Source organism: Agelaius phoeniceus, chromosome 20, assembly GCF_051311805.1.
Source record: "Agelaius phoeniceus isolate bAgePho1 chromosome 20, bAgePho1.hap1, whole genome shotgun sequence".
In the NCBI taxonomy this organism is placed as follows: domain Eukaryota; kingdom Metazoa; phylum Chordata; class Aves; order Passeriformes; family Icteridae; genus Agelaius; species Agelaius phoeniceus.
In genome coordinates this window covers 306,933-314,686 of record NC_135284.1, presented here as the reverse complement: position 1 = coordinate 314,686, position 7,754 = coordinate 306,933, and the positions used below count along the sequence as shown (strand labels likewise).

Genomic DNA, 7,754 nt, shown 5'->3' with positions numbered 1-7,754 from the left:
TGGGAGGGAGGGTCAGGGAGGACGAATTAAAATGAATTGAGAATCTTTATGTGAAGGGAAAAGAGGACTGGAGGGAGCCATGATAACTCTTTACAAATACTTAGAGGGACATTATGAAGAGGACAGAGACCAATTACTCTCATTAGTCAGAGCAGCAGAACAAGAAGTAATGCTGTGTGCTGCTGAAGGGAAATCTGGACTCTGATGCAAAAGTTCTAAGGATAGCACCACAGAAGGAGTCATCAGTCCTGGCCTGACTGAAGAACCTGGTCTAGAGTTCAGGCAACTGATATGCAGACTTCCAGGTAATTCACCAGTACACGAGGGAAAAGTTTTTGCTGATTTCATGTTTTCCTGGCATATATTCCTATTCAATTGGGGACATATTTCCTGCTCTCGTATCAACCCTCAATATTTGAGGTGACACCTTAGAAATCCACCTACAGTTTGTTGCTCCTTTTGATCATACACTTCTCATGGAAATGGGAGGGAAAAGGAGAAAACCTGGGAGGAACCAGAGTGGGAATCAGGGGGAGTATATTAGCATTTGCTGAGCTGGGCACAAGAATCACTCAGGAAATTAAAAGCAGGATGATATTTTGAGGTGATAAAACATTAAAATATGAAACTTGCATTTGACTCAGATCCAGCCTCAATTTTTCCTTTTTAAGCTGCAGTTTAGGAAAAGCTGAACAGTTGCCAGTGACAAATGCAGGCTCTGGACTCTTGCAAAAAGGAGAAAGAATTAAATTATGTTAGTTAGTCATGAAAAGACATGAGAAATGCAGAAAGAGGACAAAGGAAAAAGGTAACCATGAAGGTGAAACAAAAAGGTACAAGAGTTTCCTTACACAATGTAATAATTAAGGCAATGCAGTGATTTTCAGGGCGACTCTAAGCTCACTCAAAGTCTGGCCAAAGAGGTCAGGCAAGGTCCGTGCCCTGGGGCCTTCTGACACAATGCAGGGGGGTGGTGGTGGTGTATACCAGTGCCCTGCTCTTGGATGAAGCCTCAGCTTTCCATTGGCAAAGTTATAAACCTTTTGTTCTGTTGGGTTTTTGTTTGGCTGTTATTATTTTCCTATGTTTGGAAATACACCCAAAGAGGGTGTAAAACCTGCTGCAAAGGCAGCATTTATTTGATAAATCAGATACCCTAAATGCAATGTAACATAAAAGCCTCGTGTGGTTGGTTTGAGCTGATTTTCCTGCTCTCTGTGTGTGTGAATGCGGTTCAGTGGCAAGAAACAGTGTCAGCTCTCCTTACACAAACTGAGAGTGGCACCCAGCATTCCCTCATGCCCAAGCTCTGTGGTCCCTCTCCTGCAGGGGCTGATCCCTCTCTGCTGGGGCATCATCCCTGTCCTGTTTGTTTTCGTTCATCCAGCCTCTTGAGCAGAATGATCCCCCGAGCAGGCAGTGATTCAATCACTGATTTTCTCTCATTCCCTTTCACAGCTGTTATTGGAGGTACAGCTGTCACTACATCCATTCAGGGGAAAGAGATGATCAAAGAGGAAAAGACAGGAAAACACCATTTAAGAAATAAATGCAAAGTTATGATGCCTCTGTTTGCCTGAGAAAGAGAGATTTTTATGCAGCTTTTGGCATTTACAAATCCTTTGTGAAAAGGTCACCCTGTAGTTGGAATCTTATTAATACAGAAGAACGGCCCAGAAAATGTCATGTCTTTTTACCCTGATATTTACCCAGGAAGCAGTGACTCAGCACGCAGGGCTCCTCTGGCAGGGTGGCACAGACGAGCGGGACACGCGGGGCTGGCCGGAGGCGGCGGTGCCACCGCTGCCGGTGACCCTGGCAGCAAAGGTCCACGTGTGCACACCCTGCAGCTCTCTGATGCAGAGGGCAGCCCATTAACTGCCCGCCCTATGGCATATGTGCACCCAAACAAAAAGAAAAAAAAAGTGCATAACTGTTCTAGAAACATACACACATTTTATAGGGGTGTGGGTATAATCACATCCAGCAGGACGTGGGGATGGAGTTTTGGCAAATAAAGGCTCAGAGCTCTCAGGGCTCAGGCTGTGAGGGAAGTGTGAGATGCTGCAAGAGGAAGGCAGAGTGCACAATGAAAAAGACACAATAAATGCTTTTCCTCTGGAAAACCACCAAGAAAAAGTTGAAGTTTGTCTGTCATCTGCAGTTTATATTTCAATCTTTAATCTACTGCTTTTAGTTATGTTTGTGCTCACTTCCTTCAAGGGAATTTTCTTTCCGTTTGCCTTAGTGGTGACTCATGTTACCTTTAATATGTTTTGGCAGAACTGAGGTATTTATTTTAGCAGAGTAGTGAAAACAGTTCTGAGCGTGGTGGCGATGGCTGCGGCTCCTGCCGTGTCACTGAGTGGGCAATGCCCTGGCTCAGGCTGACCCAGCGAGCTCTGAGCACACAATCAATCATCATCACACCTCACCTTGTGCACAATTTCTTCATTTTTAATAACTGGCACAGTGAAACATTTTGCCAGTTCTGACACATCGCAGACTGACGCTGAATGGAGCTGTCTCGTTTACCATTTTCTGACCCATTATAATGTTTTCATTTTACTTTTCTCTTTACTGGACCTGCAAGAGCTCAAGGTGGTGTTTATAACAGAGAACAACTGTGATACACCACCTCTGACTGGGGAAGTTCTCAGCCTCAGTGCTTCTTTCATTTTTATTTCCCGTGGGATTTAAGGTTCCTGCTGCCCTGTCCTTTGACCCAAACATTGCTTTCCTCTCAGGACAGATCTAGCATGAACGTTCATGAAAGGACACACATTGTCTCTTGGTTATTCATGCATCACTGCTCACTCACAAGCTGAGTGAATTCTGCAAAGTTGTGGGCGGAAGGTCTCTGGTGCTCACCTCCACAGCCAGCATCATGCCAGTGAAAGATTTTACAGGAATGGAATTGCATTCCAAGATTAAATACCCCCAGTCTGGGGTTTTAGAACCACACCCAATTCTTTAACAGCATTTCCCTTCCACTGCAGTGATACAGCCTGAGTCCCACATTACTCCTCCCTTACCCCTTTTCACCCAGCCCACCTCAGGTGTCTCTCACCATCACCCTCCTGGTCCTCAGGCCCTGCTGCTCACTGCGGAATTGCTGCCACTGCTGCTGCCACTCATGATTGAAAGCACAAAGGAGAATTGACAGACAGCAAACAAACCAATGGCTTCTGAATCCAGCTCCAGAGCCCCAAGTGAAGGTCACCCACACCTCTGTGTGGGAGCTGTTAGTGTTCATATTTGTAAAGCCTTTTGTGAGCACTGTAATGATGAATGGTGATGGCTCATGTTTGTGTGCCTGTGTACACACACACACAGACCCCCCCACGTTGGAACACTATGCCAAAGAAATTATGTTTCACATAATTTCTAGTGTCATCTTTGATTAATTTGCGTTTATTTTCTCATTATGACTCATCCCTCATTTCAAAGGTGTCCTTCAAACCAGAACATGGGAAGAGGACCAAGAAGTGACAGACAGCAAGGAATAATCTTAAGGCAAAGCCCAGGAAAGCCATTCCCACTGCCACATCTCTGGTTTAGCACTCCCACCCCACTTCCCACAGACAGTTTCCTCTTTGGAGCATTTGTTTTCCCAGAACTGATTCATTGTGTCCCAAGGGCCACAGATTCCCCTGTCACCCTTATCAGTCAAGGAACAAAGAAATGCCTAAATCAGTGAGATGAGCCATGGGACATTTGACAGCTACACAGAGTCACAATATGCAGAAATACGAACAGCCCAGTGCCATTTATCCACCTTGTCAGCACGCCCCTGCCCCACTGCGATGTGTCTGGGCCACTCTGTGTTGAAGAAGTGAGTCCCTTATTGCCACAGCTCAGTCCTAACTGGCTGCAGGCCCTGTCCCCAGCACTGTGACCCTTGCTCTCCCCCTGCCGAGGGTGGCCACCCTGCAGGGGCACCGAGGACACCTCTGCCATTGTGGAGTAAATCACAGCTCCACTGGCTGCAGTATTGTTGTTAAAATAGCTTGAGAACATCATAAACAGAACTCGTCTGGGGAGATATTTCATCTCAAGCTTTGATGACGAGGTCAGCACTGCTCAAACACATCCTTCAGCTACAGGTCAGCCCTCTCTGCACATCTATTTTGAGATCTCCATACCCCATTTGCTAACCCCTGAAACAGTCACAAGACCCTCTGGACTCCTGTCTCTCCCTAAAAACCTCCCCAAACCTGTTGTCTCTGGAGGCACAAGTGGCTGCTCAGAAAACGTGAGCTCACCTTTCTGCTCACGTGTGAACTGTACAACATAGACACAGTTTGTTCTTTGCCTAATACAGAATTGAACGTTATGCAACTCACTGAGTGATGTGTTTTGTCCCACGAGAGATTTGCTTCAGAAATACAAAGACAGAAAAATACTCAACTGTCATTATCATGCCAGTTTTTAATCAGCTGGGAAATGCTGCTCCTTCCCCCAAAAGAGCAGGCTGGATAGAAACAATGTTCTACCTCTGCCTCCCCCAACACTGCTTCCTTTTCCCACAGAAATTTTCCATTTTAATTAGATTCCTTTATTACCACCCTCTTTTCTAGCATATCTTGTCTTGCTGTTAAACTTTTTTCCCTCTACATATCTATTTTTCATTTTCTTCAATTGCCAAGAGCTACAGCATGTGTCCATGTGCATGTGCTGGGGGAAGGAGAAGAAAGAGATAAGAAAGGAATAAAAAGAGAGAAAAGATGGGGAAAATGAATCTGATAATTGTTGGAAAGAATTGTTGCCAGCAGCAAAAGTGCTGAAAAGACACTTTCATGAAACCAGAAAGTTTTCCTCTTTTGCCAGGATGGAGGTGGCACCCACAGGCCCTTCCCCACCCTGGCTGCACCCCAAAAGTGCAAGGGGCAGGGAAGCCCTGAAGCCTCTGCTCTGCCTTAAGGACTTTATGCAGAGAGCAAACCAAGCAGAAATAAGTAATCTCGGGTTTCTAAGCCACTCCAGCTCACTGACAGCTCTGGCCCACCATTCTGAGGAGGGGGATGCCCAAGAGCAGTGTGCTCATGGCCCCAGAGCTGTGAGGTACTGTGGGAAGTGCTGATTTGTGTCTTTCCTTGATGCATGTTAAAGCTTACATTTGCATTCCAACTCCAATGAAAAATTTATGACTGTTAAACTTCTGTATGTCATAATTAAACACAAACAATAATTTCCAAATAACTGTTTACCATGCTGCATATTCAATTGTGCAATCAATCTCAGTGACTCTTTTTCCTTGCAGATGAAGGGAGGCGGGCTGTACCCGCCACACGCGCTCACACCCAGCCCGTGGAAGATGAAGAGTCAATCTGACATTTCAGGAGAGAGCAGTTACCTGTGGAATAAATAGATTGAAGCCCTGTCATTCCCAAATAGATGCCACCTCCTCCTGCTATTTGTTTGGAGGAAGCCTCCCAGAGAGATGGATGGGATGCCTGCTGTTCAAACATTAATCTTAATGCAGAGAGAGAGGGAAGCAGCTGCTTGCAGAGCTCTGCCAAGGGACTGAGACCTGCAGGGAATGCGTGTGAGGTGGTCCCAGCCCTGCCCCAGGGATGGCCCCACAGCCAGGACCTGCTCTGGGAGGGGACAGGGACCAAGTGACCAACAGAGACCCCCCCATGCTTGTGACAAGCTCTAGCAACAAGCAGGCAAGGGGATGAGCAGGGAAAGCTCCACTGAAAACTGGCAGAGGAAAAAGACCTTGGCCTGAGGGTAAGGTCCTGCCAATGGCCCCGTCCCTGGGCATTCCCATCCTTGCCAGCTCAGGTGGCTTTGCTGGCAGTGCCCAGGTGGCCAGGGAGGACCAGGGCAGCTGTGGGAGCTGAGGAGGTGGCTCATGCTGAGTCAGTGGCACTGAGGTACTGCTGGGATTCAGAGCAGCCTGCTTCCTTCGTGGCATAAAACCTGCACTGCTGACCTGCCAGTGGGTGCCAATTGGTGATGGCTTCACAGGGAACTGCATTTGTCCTGGAAACAAGGAGAATAAAAGATATAATGGAGTTCAGTGATGCAATACAAATAACAGTGTCCTTTTACATTACTAACAACACATACTATGCTGTCTGGCTCCCTGTTCTCCTGAGGACACCACTAGGAAGCTCTCTGTAAATAGGATGTCTCAGTCAATGTGCTCTCCCAAAGACTGCATTAATCACCCTTTGTGAATGCAGTCTCGGGGGGCAAGGACCGTGCTGGGTGGGAGGAAGACATCCCTCCTCATGTGAGCTGTGTGGGGACTGCCCACAAGCCACCCCTTCTCCAGGGCTGAGGCCCAGAGCAGAGATGCCAGCTGTGGCAGGGACCCCACCGCAGGAGAGCCGGTGCCAGGGCAGCACAGGGGCTCACACAGGGCCACGAACCCCGGGGGCTTGCAGAGGCTGTGAAGGGCAGGAGGGGATGGAGGACACCTCCTTGGCAGCCCCTGAGCTCTGCTGCCTCGATGAGCAGGTGTCAGGGAGTCTGGAGTGTACTTGTTAGCTCAAGAGCCTTCTAATTGGTTATGAAGGGTTTATTCTCTAGATTGTGGGTTTACATTGCCCCCAGGCCGGTTCTAGTGACTGGAAGCTATTTCCACCCAGAGCATTTGTAAAGTTGAATATTGTCCCAGACTGGGTCCCTTTCTGTAACTGCAGCCCCTGCTCATGCAGAGGAGGACAGGGCTGGCAGCACGTGGACCCTGCTCTGTCCCCCTGCCAGCAGGGCCAGGTGTGCCCCATGCAGCATCTCCCAGTGAGCTCCTGTGTGCTCAGCTCATGCCACGGCCAGAAGATTTCAGCTCTCTGGGCTGTCAGCTTGCTGGCTGCCATAAGGCCTGATTCCCTAATTAAATTAAATTCTTTAGTGGTATTTAATGTTGCATATGCAACATTAATTTTTGTGCTAGCATGATCAGTGCCATATTCACACTTGTTTATTCTCAGGGTGTTAACACAAATCCTGCTGTAAACACATTTTCACAGGTCAAAAGCAAAGCATAAAAATCAACAAAAATATTTTCATCATTAGTTTACCAGTTCTACAGTAAATGTGATGAGAGAAATAATGTCTTGAGAGCAGGAGAGGCTGTTGGAGGGAGAGGCTGCTGCTCTGAGACTTGTCATCCCACGGGGGAGCTGCTCTCACAGCCACATCCAGCAGCAAACCCTACCTGGGAGTTTAACTAACCCCAGAACATTTTGTCTTCCCTTCTGGCTGAGCCCCATGTCCTACCTAGGCAGGAGGTTATACATGGGGTGAAAAGCTTAAGAAAAAGGCTCTGAAAGGCACAGAACCCTCGCTTTGGATTGCACAGATTCAAAGTGCTCCCACTGGGACGTCAAAACTGTGTCAAACAAATGCAACTCATTGTCTCTTTCCCTGCCTTCAGTCCCTAACAAAGCTGTTTCCATTGCTGGGGATCCCCTGGAGAAGGGTTAGCATCCTAAGCAGCCCTTGTAAGCAGAACCAAATTAGGGAAGCGAGCAGACAACAGAGCAGAGCAAACAGATTTCATTTTCTGTCAATCAGGTTCTGTTAGCTTCACAGACAGGTCTCTATCACAGCCATGGCCTGTCTGTGGTCAGAGTGCACCCAGCAGATTGAAATGGAAATGCCTGCTGAGGGCTGATGCTGTTATTGAGGGAGCTCAATCCCCAGCTGAGCCAGGGCTGCTGCAATTACAGACATCCCTACCAAATCCTGCAGGCAAAGCTCTCTGCAGGGCTCACCTGGTTCACAAATAGCTTCAACAC

General features: G+C 47.6%; 1 long non-coding RNA gene across 7 annotated transcripts in view; it reads right to left on the bottom strand.

The window, feature by feature from the left end:
• Positions 1-4,413: 4,413 nt before the first annotated feature.
• The window catches only part of LOC129129306 (uncharacterized), a 45,054-nt gene continuing 41,713 nt past the window's right edge, over positions 4,414-7,754 (bottom strand). For all 7 annotated transcript variants that reach the window (XR_013184837.1, XR_013184839.1, XR_013184835.1 and 4 more), the window contains 2 exons: positions 5,942-5,991; positions 4,414-5,356 (listed from right to left, as the gene is read on the bottom strand). This is a non-coding gene — a long non-coding RNA (uncharacterized LOC129129306). The remainder of the gene's footprint in view (positions 5,357-5,941; positions 5,992-7,754) is intronic.